The sequence below is a fragment of the Siphateles boraxobius genome, unplaced genomic scaffold (genome assembly GCF_051911475.1).
Source record: "Siphateles boraxobius isolate OS27281-9 unplaced genomic scaffold, OSU_SipBor_1 275, whole genome shotgun sequence".
Lineage (NCBI taxonomy): Eukaryota > Metazoa > Chordata > Actinopteri > Cypriniformes > Leuciscidae > Siphateles > Siphateles boraxobius.
This window is the reverse complement of record NW_027508893.1, coordinates 276,317-292,028: the sequence shown is the minus strand read 5'-3', so window position 1 is coordinate 292,028 and position 15,712 is coordinate 276,317. Positions and strand designations below refer to the sequence as shown.

The 15,712-nt window shown below is 49.4% G+C and overlaps 17 non-coding genes across 17 annotated transcripts; all 17 read left to right on the top strand.

The window, feature by feature from the left end:
• Nucleotides 1–172: 172 nt before the first annotated feature.
• LOC143753120 (U1 spliceosomal RNA) lies at nucleotides 173–336 on the top strand. The gene has a single exon (XR_013207542.1). It is a non-coding gene; the product is annotated as a U1 spliceosomal RNA (small nuclear RNA).
• Nucleotides 337–1,465: 1,129 nt separating this feature from the next.
• LOC143753225 (U2 spliceosomal RNA) lies at nucleotides 1,466–1,656 on the top strand. Its single transcript, XR_013207643.1, has one exon. It is a non-coding gene; the product is annotated as a U2 spliceosomal RNA (small nuclear RNA).
• A 434-nt stretch (nucleotides 1,657–2,090) lies between these two features.
• Nucleotides 2,091–2,254, top strand: LOC143753119 (U1 spliceosomal RNA). Its single transcript, XR_013207541.1, has one exon. It is a non-coding gene; the product is annotated as a U1 spliceosomal RNA (small nuclear RNA).
• A 1,129-nt stretch (nucleotides 2,255–3,383) lies between these two features.
• Nucleotides 3,384–3,574, top strand: LOC143753224 (U2 spliceosomal RNA). Its single transcript, XR_013207642.1, has one exon. It is a non-coding gene; the product is annotated as a U2 spliceosomal RNA (small nuclear RNA).
• Nucleotides 3,575–4,008: 434 nt separating this feature from the next.
• LOC143753117 (U1 spliceosomal RNA) lies at nucleotides 4,009–4,172 on the top strand. The gene has a single exon (XR_013207539.1). It is a non-coding gene; the product is annotated as a U1 spliceosomal RNA (small nuclear RNA).
• A 1,129-nt stretch (nucleotides 4,173–5,301) lies between these two features.
• Nucleotides 5,302–5,492, top strand: LOC143753223 (U2 spliceosomal RNA). Its single transcript, XR_013207641.1, has one exon. It is a non-coding gene; the product is annotated as a U2 spliceosomal RNA (small nuclear RNA).
• A 434-nt stretch (nucleotides 5,493–5,926) lies between these two features.
• LOC143753171 (U1 spliceosomal RNA) lies at nucleotides 5,927–6,091 on the top strand. The gene has a single exon (XR_013207592.1). It is a non-coding gene; the product is annotated as a U1 spliceosomal RNA (small nuclear RNA).
• A 1,129-nt stretch (nucleotides 6,092–7,220) lies between these two features.
• Nucleotides 7,221–7,411, top strand: LOC143753222 (U2 spliceosomal RNA). Its single transcript, XR_013207640.1, has one exon. It is a non-coding gene; the product is annotated as a U2 spliceosomal RNA (small nuclear RNA).
• Nucleotides 7,412–7,845: 434 nt separating this feature from the next.
• LOC143753116 (U1 spliceosomal RNA) lies at nucleotides 7,846–8,009 on the top strand. The gene has a single exon (XR_013207538.1). It is a non-coding gene; the product is annotated as a U1 spliceosomal RNA (small nuclear RNA).
• Nucleotides 8,010–9,138: 1,129 nt separating this feature from the next.
• On the top strand, nucleotides 9,139–9,329 carry LOC143753221 (U2 spliceosomal RNA). The gene has a single exon (XR_013207639.1). It is a non-coding gene; the product is annotated as a U2 spliceosomal RNA (small nuclear RNA).
• Nucleotides 9,330–9,763: 434 nt separating this feature from the next.
• Nucleotides 9,764–9,927, top strand: LOC143753115 (U1 spliceosomal RNA). Its single transcript, XR_013207537.1, has one exon. It is a non-coding gene; the product is annotated as a U1 spliceosomal RNA (small nuclear RNA).
• Nucleotides 9,928–11,056: 1,129 nt separating this feature from the next.
• LOC143753219 (U2 spliceosomal RNA) lies at nucleotides 11,057–11,247 on the top strand. The gene has a single exon (XR_013207637.1). It is a non-coding gene; the product is annotated as a U2 spliceosomal RNA (small nuclear RNA).
• A 434-nt stretch (nucleotides 11,248–11,681) lies between these two features.
• Nucleotides 11,682–11,846, top strand: LOC143753170 (U1 spliceosomal RNA). The gene has a single exon (XR_013207591.1). It is a non-coding gene; the product is annotated as a U1 spliceosomal RNA (small nuclear RNA).
• A 1,129-nt stretch (nucleotides 11,847–12,975) lies between these two features.
• On the top strand, nucleotides 12,976–13,166 carry LOC143753218 (U2 spliceosomal RNA). Its single transcript, XR_013207636.1, has one exon. It is a non-coding gene; the product is annotated as a U2 spliceosomal RNA (small nuclear RNA).
• A 434-nt stretch (nucleotides 13,167–13,600) lies between these two features.
• LOC143753114 (U1 spliceosomal RNA) lies at nucleotides 13,601–13,764 on the top strand. Its single transcript, XR_013207536.1, has one exon. It is a non-coding gene; the product is annotated as a U1 spliceosomal RNA (small nuclear RNA).
• A 1,129-nt stretch (nucleotides 13,765–14,893) lies between these two features.
• LOC143753217 (U2 spliceosomal RNA) lies at nucleotides 14,894–15,084 on the top strand. The gene has a single exon (XR_013207635.1). It is a non-coding gene; the product is annotated as a U2 spliceosomal RNA (small nuclear RNA).
• A 434-nt stretch (nucleotides 15,085–15,518) lies between these two features.
• On the top strand, nucleotides 15,519–15,682 carry LOC143753113 (U1 spliceosomal RNA). The gene has a single exon (XR_013207535.1). It is a non-coding gene; the product is annotated as a U1 spliceosomal RNA (small nuclear RNA).
• The last annotated feature ends 30 nt before the right edge of the window (nucleotides 15,683–15,712 follow it).

Sequence of the window (15,712 nt, the reverse complement as noted above, 5' to 3'; positions counted from 1 at the left end):
AACAACAACAGCAAAAGAGCCCGACTCTGCAGGTTTTTGATGTCTCTCTCTTATCTCTTGGAGTTTTTACGAATGAGCTGATGAGTTGAATCAGGTGTGTGTTTGATTGTCCGACCGTTGGTGAGGATTGCGGAGAGGGACACGGTGCCTCTGACGGGAGGCCTGGGAATTCATACTTACCTGGCAGGGGAGACACCATGATCAGGAAGGTGGTTCACCCAGGGCGAGGCTCGGCCATTGCACTCCGGTTGTGCTGACCCCTGCGAATTCCCCAAATGTGGGAATCTCGACTGCATAATTTATGGTAGTGGGGGACTGCGTTCGCGCTCTCCCCTGGACACACTGGTTAAAAGAGCAGATTGTTCGAGTTCCTCTTCTTCTGGTAGTTAACGACCTAGGAAGTCCAGGGAATTGAACTGCAGTGGTTGATCGAGAGATGTAAAACTCTCAACCTAGGACCAGTCTGCAAAAGTAGGGCTGTTTTTTAGTTTTTTTTCTTCATCATTCTTCAAATAATCTCCATTATTCAACCAGCGCTTTTATTGGCAGCAGTGGTCCTAGAAGCAAAGTTGTTCCGAATGAGGAGTTCTATCATGTGGTATGAATACCTTGTGCATGTGTGAAAAATCACCTGACATACAGTCGCCTATGGCCGTATTCATGTTGTTGTTTTTACTGTTTACAGCGCCACCAAGTGGCCAGTCGCCACATCCCTTTTCACCTGAGCACAGGCTGAGCCCGTGCACAGGTGTACCGACTTGGGTGTAATTGTCTCATTCCGTTGGAGAGTTATGGCCATTTAAGTAAAGCCCGCCTCGCCCACTCCCAACGTTTTGGCGTCCCGTCGCCAACGTGAATCGAAATTCCGACTTTTTTCCCCATCGCTGTCGGCAATCAGACTCCAGGGAATCTTTCTGCACCGGTTTGGGTCAGATCGGGCGAAAGACCTAGGACTAGTGTGCAAAAGTAGCTTTTTCACAAAATCCCAAATACCCGAAAATCTCGCCAGCGCAACCATCGAATCCGAGGCCTGCGTCTTGTTCGGCCCGAGCCAAGGATTCCGGTGATGTAAGACACTTGGGTCTGCGACGGACGGTTCAGGAGTTACGAGGCATTTCGTACTTCTGATCGCTGCAGCGCCACCTTGGGGCCGATTGGGCCGAGCCTTGGTGATGTTGTAGACCGGGCGGGTACTACCATCCCTCAAGAGTTTCAAGTCTCTACGACGTACGCTTTGGTCTGCCCGCTCACTTTTAGGGCAGAATGTTTGTTGGTCCAAAATCCCAGGTTGCACTCCAAAGTGTCGTGTTGTGCGCTCTGCTGTGATCCATTTTCGGTGTCAACAGTCAAGCTGAGCTTGTATTGCTGTGAGCTGAGCTTGTTTGCTGGCGACCTTTAGACCCTCTCGCCACGGCCCAGGTGGGCGTGGCCTTTGACGGCTCCCCCGCCTCTGCGTCATTGTGTCATCGCTTCTCGGCCTTTTGGCTAAGATCAAGTGTAGTATCTGTTCTTATCAGTTTAATATCTGATACGTGCCCTACCCGGGCACCATATATTAAATTGATTTTTGGAACTGGGAGATGGAAGAGGGGCTTGCTCCGTCCACTCCACGCATCGACCCGGTATTGCAGTACTTCTGGGAACGGTGCACCCCCAAAAACTGTGTTCAATGAAAGAGATGTTTTAGTCTTGTGTGGCAGCAGGTGTTAATGGAAGTAACGTATATTGCTGTGTATGGGTGCTTTAAAGGTGTTATAGGTGATCATATGCTATACAGGTAATGGTGGTGTGAGAGGGAAAAAAAAACAACAACTCTGTTCTTATCTCGTTTAACATCTGATTCGTCCACTATCCGGTGACCGCGTATGAAATTGATTTTTGGCTCATGGATCCGGAGCATGAAAACAACATCATCCACAACAACAACAGCAAAAGAGCCCGACTCTGCAGGTTTTTGATGTCTCTCTCTTATCTCTTGGAGTTTTTACGAATGAGCTGATGAGTTGAATCAGGTGTGTGTTTGATTGTCCGACCGTTGGTGAGGATTGCGGAGAGGGACACGGTGCCTCTGACGGGAGGCCTGGGAATTCATACTTACCTGGCAGGGGAGACACCATGATCAGGAAGGTGGTTCACCCAGGGCGAGGCTCGGCCATTGCACTCCGGTTGTGCTGACCCCTGCGAATTCCCCAAATGTGGGAATCTCGACTGCATAATTTATGGTAGTGGGGGACTGCGTTCGCGCTCTCCCCTGGACACACTGGTTAAAAGAGCAGATTGTTCGAGTTCCTCTTCTTCTGGTAGTTAACGACCTAGGAAGTCCAGGGAATTGAACTGCAGTGGTTGATCGAGAGATGTAAAACTCTCAACCTAGGACCAGTCTGCAAAAGTAGGGCTGTTTTTTAGTTTTTTTTCTTCATCATTCTTCAAATAATCTCCATTATTCAACCAGCGCTTTTATTGGCAGCAGTGGTCCTAGAAGCAAAGTTGTTCCGAATGAGGAGTTCTATCATGTGGTATGAATACCTTGTGCATGTGTGAAAAATCACCTGACATACAGTCGCCTATGGCCGTATTCATGTTGTTGTTTTTACTGTTTACAGCGCCACCAAGTGGCCAGTCGCCACATCCCTTTTCACCTGAGCACAGGCTGAGCCCGTGCACAGGTGTACCGACTTGGGTGTAATTGTCTCATTCCGTTGGAGAGTTATGGCCATTTAAGTAAAGCCCGCCTCGCCCACTCCCAACGTTTTGGCGTCCCGTCGCCAACGTGAATCGAAATTCCGACTTTTTTCCCCATCGCTGTCGGCAATCAGACTCCAGGGAATCTTTCTGCACCGGTTTGGGTCAGATCGGGCGAAAGACCTAGGACTAGTGTGCAAAAGTAGCTTTTTCACAAAATCCCAAATACCCGAAAATCTCGCCAGCGCAACCATCGAATCCGAGGCCTGCGTCTTGTTCGGCCCGAGCCAAGGATTCCGGTGATGTAAGACACTTGGGTCTGCGACGGACGGTTCAGGAGTTACGAGGCATTTCGTACTTCTGATCGCTGCAGCGCCACCTTGGGGCCGATTGGGCCGAGCCTTGGTGATGTTGTAGACCGGGCGGGTACTACCATCCCTCAAGAGTTTCAAGTCTCTACGACGTACGCTTTGGTCTGCCCGCTCACTTTTAGGGCAGAATGTTTGTTGGTCCAAAATCCCAGGTTGCACTCCAAAGTGTCGTGTTGTGCGCTCTGCTGTGATCCATTTTCGGTGTCAACAGTCAAGCTGAGCTTGTATTGCTGTGAGCTGAGCTTGTTTGCTGGCGACCTTTAGACCCTCTCGCCACGGCCCAGGTGGGCGTGGCCTTTGACGGCTCCCCCGCCTCTGCGTCATTGTGTCATCGCTTCTCGGCCTTTTGGCTAAGATCAAGTGTAGTATCTGTTCTTATCAGTTTAATATCTGATACGTGCCCTACCCGGGCACCATATATTAAATTGATTTTTGGAACTGGGAGATGGAAGAGGGGCTTGCTCCGTCCACTCCACGCATCGACCCGGTATTGCAGTACTTCTGGGAACGGTGCACCCCCAAAAACTGTGTTCAATGAAAGAGATGTTTTAGTCTTGTGTGGCAGCAGGTGTTAATGGAAGTAACGTATATTGCTGTGTATGGGTGCTTTAAAGGTGTTGTAGGTGATCATATGCTATACAGGTAATGGTGGTGTGAGAGGGAAAAAAAAACAACAACTCTGTTCTTATCTCGTTTAACATCTGATTCGTCCACTATCCGGTGACCGCGTATGAAATTGATTTTTGGCTCATGGATCCGGAGCATGAAAACAACATCATCCACAACAACAACAGCAAAAGAGCCCGACTCTGCAGGTTTTTGATGTCTCTCTCTTATCTCTTGGAGTTTTTACGAATGAGCTGATGAGTTGAATCAGGTGTGTGTTTGATTGTCCGACCGTTGGTGAGGATTGCGGAGAGGGACACGGTGCCTCTGACGGGAGGCCTGGGAATTCATACTTACCTGGCAGGGGAGACACCATGATCAGGAAGGTGGTTCACCCAGGGCGAGGCTCGGCCATTGCACTCCGGTTGTGCTGACCCCTGCGAATTCCCCAAATGTGGGAATCTCGACTGCATAATTTATGGTAGTGGGGGACTGCGTTCGCGCTCTCCCCTGGACACATTGGTTAAAAGAGCAGATTGTTCGAGTTCCTCTTCTTCTGGTAGTTAACGACCTAGGAAGTCCAGGGAATTGAACTGCAGTGGTTGATCGAGAGATGTAAAACTCTCAACCTAGGACCAGTCTGCAAAAGTAGGGCTGTTTTTTAGTTTTTTTTCTTCATCATTCTTCAAATAATCTCCATTATTCAACCAGCGCTTTTATTGGCAGCAGTGGTCCTAGAAGCAAAGTTGTTCCGAATGAGGAGTTCTATCATGTGGTATGAATACCTTGTGCATGTGTGAAAAATCACCTGACATACAGTCGCCTATGGCCGTATTCATGTTGTTGTTTTTACTGTTTACAGCGCCACCAAGTGGCCAGTCGCCACATCCCTTTTCACCTGAGCACAGGCTGAGCCCGTGCACAGGTGTACCGACTTGGGTGTAATTGTCTCATTCCGTTGGAGAGTTATGGCCATTTAAGTAAAGCCCGCCTCGCCCACTCCCAACGTTTTGGCGTCCCGTCGCCAACGTGAATCGAAATTCCGACTTTTTTCCCCATCGCTGTCGGCAATCAGACTCCAGGGAATCTTTCTGCACCGGTTTGGGTCAGATCGGGCGAAAGACCTAGGACTAGTGTGCAAAAGTAGCTTTTTCACAAAATCCCAAATACCCGAAAATCTCGCCAGCGCAACCATCGAATCCGAGGCCTGCGTCTTGTTCGGCCCGAGCCAAGGATTCCGGTGATGTAAGACACTTGGGTCTGCGACGGACGGTTCAGGAGTTACGAGGCATTTCGTACTTCTGATCGCTGCAGCGCCACCTTGGGGCCGATTGGGCCGAGCCTTGGTGATGTTGTAGACCGGGCGGGTACTACCATCCCTCAAGAGTTTCAAGTCTCTACGACGTACGCTTTGGTCTGCCCGCTCACTTTTAGGGCAGAATGTTTGTTGGTCCAAAATCCCAGGTTGCACTCCAAAGTGTCGTGTTGTGCGCTCTGCTGTGATCCATTTTCGGTGTCAACAGTCAAGCTGAGCTTGTATTGCTGTGAGCTGAGCTTGTTTGCTGGCGACCTTTAGACCCTCTCGCCACGGCCCAGGTGGGCGTGGCCTTTGACGGCTCCCCCGCCTCTGCGTCATTGTGTCATCGCTTCTCGGCCTTTTGGCTAAGATCAAGTGTAGTATCTGTTCTTATCAGTTTAATATCTGATACGTGCCCTACCCGGGCACCATATATTAAATTGATTTTTGGAACTGGGAGATGGAAGAGGGGCTTGCTCCGTCCACTCCACGCATCGACCCGGTATTGCAGTACTTCTGGGAACGGTGCACCCCCAAAAACTGTGTTCAATGAAAGAGATGTTTTAGTCTTGTGTGGCAGCAGGTGTTAATGGAAGTAACGTATATTGCTGTGTATGGGTGCTTTAAAGGTGTTGTAGGTGATCATATGCTATACAGGTAATGGTGGTGTGAGAGGGAAAAAAAAACAACAACTCTGTTCTTATCTCGTTTAACATCTGATTCGTCCACTATCCGGTGACCGCGTATGAAATTGATTTTTGGCTCATGGATCCGGAGCATGAAAACAACATCATCCACAACAACAACAGCAAAAGAGCCCGACTCTGCAGGTTTTTGATGTCTCTCTCTTATCTCTTGGAGTTTTTACGAATGAGCTGATGAGTTGAATCAGGTGTGTGTTTGATTGTCCGACCGTTGGTGAGGATTGCGGAGAGGGACACGGTTCCTCTGACGGGAGGCCTGGGAATTCATACTTACCTGGCAGGGGAGACACCATGATCAGGAAGGTGGTTCACCCAGGGCGAGGCTCGGCCATTGCACTCCGGTTGTGCTGACCCCTGCGAAATTCCCCAAATGTGGGAATCTCGACTGCATAATTTATGTTAGTGGGGGACTGCGTTCGCGCTCTCCCCTGGACACACTGGTTAAAAGAGCAGATTGTTCGAGTTCCTCTTCTTCTGGTAGTTAACGACCTAGGAAGTCCAGAGAATTGAACTGCAGTGGTTGATCGAGAGATGTAAAACTCTCAACCTAGGACCAGTCTGCAAAAGTAGGGCTGTTTTTTAGTTTATTTTTTTCATCATTCTTCAAATAATCTCCATTATTCAACCAGCGCTTTTATTGGCAGCAGTGGTCCTAGAAGCAAAGTTGTTCCGAATGAGGAGTTCTATCATGTGGTATGAATACCTTGTGCATGTGTGAAAAATCACCTGACATACAGTCGCCTATGGCCGTATTCATGTTGTTGTTTTTACTGTTTACAGCGCCAACAAGTGGCCAGTCGCCACATCCCTTTTCACCTGAGCACAGGCTGAGCCCGTGCACAGGTGTACCGACTTGGGTGTAATTGTCTCATTCCGTTGGAGAGTTATGGCCATTTAAGTAAAGCCCGCCTCGCCCACTCCCAACGTTTTGGCGTCCCGTCGCCAACGTGAATCGAAATTCCGACTTTTTTCCCCATCGCTGTCGGCAATCAGACTCCAGGGAATCTTTCTGCACCGGTTTGGGTCAGATCGGGCGAAAGACCTAGGACTAGTGTGCAAGAGTAGCTTTTTCACAAAATCCCAAATACCCGAAAATCTCGCCAGCGCAACCATCGAATCCGAGGCCTGCGTCTTGTTCGGCCCGAGCCAAGGATTCCGGTGATGTAAGACACTTGGGTCTGCGACGGACGGTTCAGGAGTTACGAGGCATTTCGTACTTCTGATCGCTGCAGCGCCACCTTGGGGCCGATTGGGCCGAGCCTTGGTGATGTTGTAGACCGGGCGGGTACTACCATCCCTCAAGAGTTTCAAGTCTCTACGACGTACGCTTTGGTCTGCCCGCTCACTTTTAGGGCAGAATGTTTGTTGGTCCAAAATCCCAGGTTGCACTCCAAAGTGTCGTGTTGTGCGCTCTGCTGTGATCCATTTTCGGTGTCAACAGTCAAGCTGAGCTTGTATTGCTGTGAGCTGAGCTTGTTTGCTGGCGACCTTTAGACCCTCTCGCCACGGCCCAGGTGGGCGTGGCCTTTGACGGCTCCCCCGCCTCTGCGTCATTGTGTCATCGCTTCTCGGCCTTTTGGCTAAGATCAAGTGTAGTATCTGTTCTTATCAGTTTAATATCTGATACGTGCCCTACCCGGGCACCATATATTAAATTGATTTTTGGAACTGGGAGATGGAAGAGGGGCTTGCTCCGTCCACTCCACGCATCGACCCGGTATTGCAGTACTTCTGGGAACGGTGCACCCCCAAAAACTGTGTTCAATGAAAGAGATGTTTTAGTCTTGTGTGGCAGCAGGTGTTAATGGAAGTAACGTATATTGCTGTGTATGGGTGCTTTAAAGGTGTTGTAGGTGATCATATGCTATACAGGTAATGGTGGTGTGAGAGGGAAAAAAAAACAACAACTCTGTTCTTATCTCGTTTAACATCTGATTCGTCCACTATCCGGTGACCGCGTATGAAATTGATTTTTGGCTCATGGATCCGGAGCATGAAAACAACATCATCCACAACAACAACAGCAAAAGAGCCCGACTCTGCAGGTTTTTGATGTCTCTCTCTTATCTCTTGGAGTTTTTACGAATGAGCTGATGAGTTGAATCAGGTGTGTGTTTGATTGTCCGACCGTTGGTGAGGATTGCGGAGAGGGACACGGTGCCTCTGACGGGAGGCCTGGGAATTCATACTTACCTGGCAGGGGAGACACCATGATCAGGAAGGTGGTTCACCCAGGGCGAGGCTCGGCCATTGCACTCCGGTTGTGCTGACCCCTGCGAATTCCCCAAATGTGGGAATCTCGACTGCATAATTTATGGTAGTGGGGGACTGCGTTCGCGCTCTCCCCTGGACACACTGGTTAAAAGAGCAGATTGTTCGAGTTCCTCTTCTTCTGGTAGTTAACGACCTAGGAAGTCCAGGGAATTGAACTGCAGTGGTTGATCGAGAGATGTAAAACTCTCAACCTAGGACCAGTCTGCAAAAGTAGGGCTGTTTTTTAGTTTTTTTTCTTCATCATTCTTCAAATAATCTCCATTATTCAACCAGCGCTTTTATTGGCAGCAGTGGTCCTAGAAGCAAAGTTGTTCCGAATGAGGAGTTCTATCATGTGGTATGAATACCTTGTGCATGTGTGAAAAATCACCTGACATACAGTCGCCTATGGCCGTATTCATGTTGTTGTTTTTACTGTTTACAGCGCCACCAAGTGGCCAGTCGCCACATCCCTTTTCACCTGAGCACAGGCTGAGCCCGTGCACAGGTGTACCGACTTGGGTGTAATTGTCTCATTCCGTTGGAGAGTTATGGCCATTTAAGTAAAGCCCGCCTCGCCCACTCCCAACGTTTTGGCGTCCCGTCGCCAACGTGAATCGAAATTCCGACTTTTTTCCCCATCGCTGTCGGCAATCAGACTCCAGGGAATCTTTCTGCACCGGTTTGGGTCAGATCGGGCGAAAGACCTAGGACTAGTGTGCAAAAGTAGCTTTTTCACAAAATCCCAAATACCCGAAAATCTCGCCAGCGCAACCATCGAATCCGAGGCCTGCGTCTTGTTCGGCCCGAGCCAAGGATTCCGGTGATGTAAGACACTTGGGTCTGCGACGGACGGTTCAGGAGTTACGAGGCATTTCGTACTTCTGATCGCTGCAGCGCCACCTTGGGGCCGATTGGGCCGAGCCTTGGTGATGTTGTAGACCGGGCGGGTACTACCATCCCTCAAGAGTTTCAAGTCTCTACGACGTACGCTTTGGTCTGCCCGCTCACTTTTAGGGCAGAATGTTTGTTGGTCCAAAATCCCAGGTTGCACTCCAAAGTGTCGTGTTGTGCGCTCTGCTGTGATCCATTTTCGGTGTCAACAGTCAAGCTGAGCTTGTATTGCTGTGAGCTGAGCTTGTTTGCTGGCGACCTTTAGACCCTCTCGCCACGGCCCAGGTGGGCGTGGCCTTTGACGGCTCCCCCGCCTCTGCGTCATTGTGTCATCGCTTCTCGGCCTTTTGGCTAAGATCAAGTGTAGTATCTGTTCTTATCAGTTTAATATCTGATACGTGCCCTACCCGGGCACCATATATTAAATTGATTTTTGGAACTGGGAGATGGAAGAGGGGCTTGCTCCGTCCACTCCACGCATCGACCCGGTATTGCAGTACTTCTGGGAACGGTGCACCCCCAAAAACTGTGTTCAATGAAAGAGATGTTTTAGTCTTGTGTGGCAGCAGGTGTTAATGGAAGTAACGTATATTGCTGTGTATGGGTGCTTTAAAGGTGTTATAGGTGATCATATGCTATACAGGTAATGGTGGTGTGAGAGGGAAAAAAAAACAACAACTCTGTTCTTATCTCGTTTAACATCTGATTCGTCCACTATCCGGTGACCGCGTATGAAATTGATTTTTGGCTCATGGATCCGGAGCATGAAAACAACATCATCCACAACAACAACAGCAAAAGAGCCCGACTCTGCAGGTTTTTGATGTCTCTCTCTTATCTCTTGGAGTTTTTACGAATGAGCTGATGAGTTGAATCAGGTGTGTGTTTGATTGTCCGACCGTTGGTGAGGATTGCGGAGAGGGACACGGTGCCTCTGACGGGAGGCCTGGGAATTCATACTTACCTGGCAGGGGAGACACCATGATCAGGAAGGTGGTTCACCCAGGGCGAGGCTCGGCCATTGCACTCCGGTTGTGCTGACCCCTGCGAATTCCCCAAATGTGGGAATCTCGACTGCATAATTTATGGTAGTGGGGGACTGCGTTCGCGCTCTCCCCTGGACACACTGGTTAAAAGAGCAGATTGTTCGAGTTCCTCTTCTTCTGGTAGTTAACGACCTAGGAAGTCCAGGGAATTGAACTGCAGTGGTTGATCGAGAGATGTAAAACTCTCAACCTAGGACCAGTCTGCAAAAGTAGGGCTGTTTTTTAGTTTTTTTTCTTCATCATTCTTCAAATAATCTCCATTATTCAACCAGCGCTTTTATTGGCAGCAGTGGTCCTAGAAGCAAAGTTGTTCCGAATGAGGAGTTCTATCATGTGGTATGAATACCTTGTGCATGTGTGAAAAATCACCTGACATACAGTCGCCTATGGCCGTATTCATGTTGTTGTTTTTACTGTTTACAGCGCCACCAAGTGGCCAGTCGCCACATCCCTTTTCACCTGAGCACAGGCTGAGCCCGTGCACAGGTGTACCGACTTGGGTGTAATTGTCTCATTCCGTTGGAGAGTTATGGCCATTTAAGTAAAGCCCGCCTCGCCCACTCCCAACGTTTTGGCGTCCCGTCGCCAACGTGAATCGAAATTCCGACTTTTTTCCCCATCGCTGTCGGCAATCAGACTCCAGGGAATCTTTCTGCACCGGTTTGGGTCAGATCGGGCGAAAGACCTAGGACTAGTGTGCAAAAGTAGCTTTTTCACAAAATCCCAAATACCCGAAAATCTCGCCAGCGCAACCATCGAATCCGAGGCCTGCGTCTTGTTCGGCCCGAGCCAAGGATTCCGGTGATGTAAGACACTTGGGTCTGCGACGGACGGTTCAGGAGTTACGAGGCATTTCGTACTTCTGATCGCTGCAGCGCCACCTTGGGGCCGATTGGGCCGAGCCTTGGTGATGTTGTAGACCGGGCGGGTACTACCATCCCTCAAGAGTTTCAAGTCTCTACGACGTACGCTTTGGTCTGCCCGCTCACTTTTAGGGCAGAATGTTTGTTGGTCCAAAATCCCAGGTTGCACTCCAAAGTGTCGTGTTGTGCGCTCTGCTGTGATCCATTTTCGGTGTCAACAGTCAAGCTGAGCTTGTATTGCTGTGAGCTGAGCTTGTTTGCTGGCGACCTTTAGACCCTCTCGCCACGGCCCAGGTGGGCGTGGCCTTTGACGGCTCCCCCGCCTCTGCGTCATTGTGTCATCGCTTCTCGGCCTTTTGGCTAAGATCAAGTGTAGTATCTGTTCTTATCAGTTTAATATCTGATACGTGCCCTACCCGGGCACCATATATTAAATTGATTTTTGGAACTGGGAGATGGAAGAGGGGCTTGCTCCGTCCACTCCACGCATCGACCCGGTATTGCAGTACTTCTGGGAACGGTGCACCCCCAAAAACTGTGTTCAATGAAAGAGATGTTTTAGTCTTGTGTGGCAGCAGGTGTTAATGGAAGTAACGTATATTGCTGTGTATGGGTGCTTTAAAGGTGTTGTAGGTGATCATATGCTATACAGGTAATGGTGGTGTGAGAGGGAAAAAAAAACAACAACTCTGTTCTTATCTCGTTTAACATCTGATTCGTCCACTATCCGGTGACCGCGTATGAAATTGATTTTTGGCTCATGGATCCGGAGCATGAAAACAACATCATCCACAACAACAACAGCAAAAGAGCCCGACTCTGCAGGTTTTTGATGTCTCTCTCTTATCTCTTGGAGTTTTTACGAATGAGCTGATGAGTTGAATCAGGTGTGTGTTTGATTGTCCGACCGTTGGTGAGGATTGCGGAGAGGGACACGGTTCCTCTGACGGGAGGCCTGGGAATTCATACTTACCTGGCAGGGGAGACACCATGATCAGGAAGGTGGTTCACCCAGGGCGAGGCTCGGCCATTGCACTCCGGTTGTGCTGACCCCTGCGAAATTCCCCAAATGTGGGAATCTCGACTGCATAATTTATGTTAGTGGGGGACTGCGTTCGCGCTCTCCCCTGGACACACTGGTTAAAAGAGCAGATTGTTCGAGTTCCTCTTCTTCTGGTAGTTAACGACCTAGGAAGTCCAGAGAATTGAACTGCAGTGGTTGATCGAGAGATGTAAAACTCTCAACCTAGGACCAGTCTGCAAAAGTAGGGCTGTTTTTTAGTTTATTTTTTTCATCATTCTTCAAATAATCTCCATTATTCAACCAGCGCTTTTATTGGCAGCAGTGGTCCTAGAAGCAAAGTTGTTCCGAATGAGGAGTTCTATCATGTGGTATGAATACCTTGTGCATGTGTGAAAAATCACCTGACATACAGTCGCCTATGGCCGTATTCATGTTGTTGTTTTTACTGTTTACAGCGCCAACAAGTGGCCAGTCGCCACATCCCTTTTCACCTGAGCACAGGCTGAGCCCGTGCACAGGTGTACCGACTTGGGTGTAATTGTCTCATTCCGTTGGAGAGTTATGGCCATTTAAGTAAAGCCCGCCTCGCCCACTCCCAACGTTTTGGCGTCCCGTCGCCAACGTGAATCGAAATTCCGACTTTTTTCCCCATCGCTGTCGGCAATCAGACTCCAGGGAATCTTTCTGCACCGGTTTGGGTCAGATCGGGCGAAAGACCTAGGACTAGTGTGCAAGAGTAGCTTTTTCACAAAATCCCAAATACCCGAAAATCTCGCCAGCGCAACCATCGAATCCGAGGCCTGCGTCTTGTTCGGCCCGAGCCAAGGATTCCGGTGATGTAAGACACTTGGGTCTGCGACGGACGGTTCAGGAGTTACGAGGCATTTCGTACTTCTGATCGCTGCAGCGCCACCTTGGGGCCGATTGGGCCGAGCCTTGGTGATGTTGTAGACCGGGCGGGTACTACCATCCCTCAAGAGTTTCAAGTCTCTACGACGTACGCTTTGGTCTGCCCGCTCACTTTTAGGGCAGAATGTTTGTTGGTCCAAAATCCCAGGTTGCACTCCAAAGTGTCGTGTTGTGCGCTCTGCTGTGATCCATTTTCGGTGTCAACAGTCAAGCTGAGCTTGTATTGCTGTGAGCTGAGCTTGTTTGCTGGCGACCTTTAGACCCTCTCGCCACGGCCCAGGTGGGCGTGGCCTTTGACGGCTCCCCCGCCTCTGCGTCATTGTGTCATCGCTTCTCGGCCTTTTGGCTAAGATCAAGTGTAGTATCTGTTCTTATCAGTTTAATATCTGATACGTGCCCTACCCGGGCACCATATATTAAATTGATTTTTGGAACTGGGAGATGGAAGAGGGGCTTGCTCCGTCCACTCCACGCATCGACCCGGTATTGCAGTACTTCTGGGAACGGTGCACCCCCAAAAACTGTGTTCAATGAAAGAGATGTTTTAGTCTTGTGTGGCAGCAGGTGTTAATGGAAGTAACGTATATTGCTGTGTATGGGTGCTTTAAAGGTGTTGTAGGTGATCATATGCTATACAGGTAATGGTGGTGTGAGAGGGAAAAAAAAACAACAACTCTGTTCTTATCTCGTTTAACATCTGATTCGTCCACTATCCGGTGACCGCGTATGAAATTGATTTTTGGCTCATGGATCCGGAGCATGAAAACAACATCATCCACAACAACAACAGCAAAAGAGCCCGACTCTGCAGGTTTTTGATGTCTCTCTCTTATCTCTTGGAGTTTTTACGAATGAGCTGATGAGTTGAATCAGGTGTGTGTTTGATTGTCCGACCGTTGGTGAGGATTGCGGAGAGGGACACGGTGCCTCTGACGGGAGGCCTGGGAATTCATACTTACCTGGCAGGGGAGACACCATGATCAGGAAGGTGGTTCACCCAGGGCGAGGCTCGGCCATTGCACTCCGGTTGTGCTGACCCCTGCGAATTCCCCAAATGTGGGAATCTCGACTGCATAATTTATGGTAGTGGGGGACTGCGTTCGCGCTCTCCCCTGGACACACTGGTTAAAAGAGCAGATTGTTCGAGTTCCTCTTCTTCTGGTAGTTAACGACCTAGGAAGTCCAGGGAATTGAACTGCAGTGGTTGATCGAGAGATGTAAAACTCTCAACCTAGGACCAGTCTGCAAAAGTAGGGCTGTTTTTTAGTTTTTTTTCTTCATCATTCTTCAAATAATCTCCATTATTCAACCAGCGCTTTTATTGGCAGCAGTGGTCCTAGAAGCAAAGTTGTTCCGAATGAGGAGTTCTATCATGTGGTATGAATACCTTGTGCATGTGTGAAAAATCACCTGACATACAGTCGCCTATGGCCGTATTCATGTTGTTGTTTTTACTGTTTACAGCGCCACCAAGTGGCCAGTCGCCACATCCCTTTTCACCTGAGCACAGGCTGAGCCCGTGCACAGGTGTACCGACTTGGGTGTAATTGTCTCATTCCGTTGGAGAGTTATGGCCATTTAAGTAAAGCCCGCCTCGCCCACTCCCAACGTTTTGGCGTCCCGTCGCCAACGTGAATCGAAATTCCGACTTTTTTCCCCATCGCTGTCGGCAATCAGACTCCAGGGAATCTTTCTGCACCGGTTTGGGTCAGATCGGGCGAAAGACCTAGGACTAGTGTGCAAAAGTAGCTTTTTCACAAAATCCCAAATACCCGAAAATCTCGCCAGCGCAACCATCGAATCCGAGGCCTGCGTCTTGTTCGGCCCGAGCCAAGGATTCCGGTGATGTAAGACACTTGGGTCTGCGACGGACGGTTCAGGAGTTACGAGGCATTTCGTACTTCTGATCGCTGCAGCGCCACCTTGGGGCCGATTGGGCCGAGCCTTGGTGATGTTGTAGACCGGGCGGGTACTACCATCCCTCAAGAGTTTCAAGTCTCTACGACGTACGCTTTGGTCTGCCCGCTCACTTTTAGGGCAGAATGTTTGTTGGTCCAAAATCCCAGGTTGCACTCCAAAGTGTCGTGTTGTGCGCTCTGCTGTGATCCATTTTCGGTGTCAACAGTCAAGCTGAGCTTGTATTGCTGTGAGCTGAGCTTGTTTGCTGGCGACCTTTAGACCCTCTCGCCACGGCCCAGGTGGGCGTGGCCTTTGACGGCTCCCCCGCCTCTGCGTCATTGTGTCATCGCTTCTCGGCCTTTTGGCTAAGATCAAGTGTAGTATCTGTTCTTATCAGTTTAATATCTGATACGTGCCCTACCCGGGCACCATATATTAAATTGATTTTTGGAACTGGGAGATGGAAGAGGGGCTTGCTCCGTCCACTCCACGCATCGACCCGGTATTGCAGTACTTCTGGGAACGGTGCACCCCCAAAAACTGTGTTCAATGAAAGAGATGTTTTAGTCTTGTGTGGCAGCAGGTGTTAATGGAAGTAACGTATATTGCTGTGTATGGGTGCTTTAAAGGTGTTATAGGTGATCATATGCTATACAGGTAATGGTGGTGTGAGAGGGAAAAAAAAACAACAACTCTGTTCTTATCTCGTTTAACATCTGATTCGTCCACTATCCGGTGACCGCGTATGAAATTGATTTTTGGCTCATGGATCCGGAGCATGAAAACAACATCATCCACAACAACAACAGCAAAAGAGCCCGACTCTGCAGGTTTTTGATGTCTCTCTCTTATCTCTTGGAGTTTTTACGAATGAGCTGATGAGTTGAATCAGGTGTGTGTTTGATTGTCCGACCGTTGGTGAGGATTGCGGAGAGGGACACGGTGCCTCTGACGGGAGGCCTGGGAATTCATACTTACCTGGCAGGGGAGACACCATGATCAGGAAGGTGGTTCACCCAGGGCGAGGCTCGGCCATTGCACTCCGGTTGTGCTGACCCCTGCGAATTCCCCAAATGTGGGAATCTCGACTGCATAATTTATGGTAGTGGGGGACTGCGTTCGCGCTCTCCCCTGGACACACTGGTTAAAAGAGCAGATTGTTCG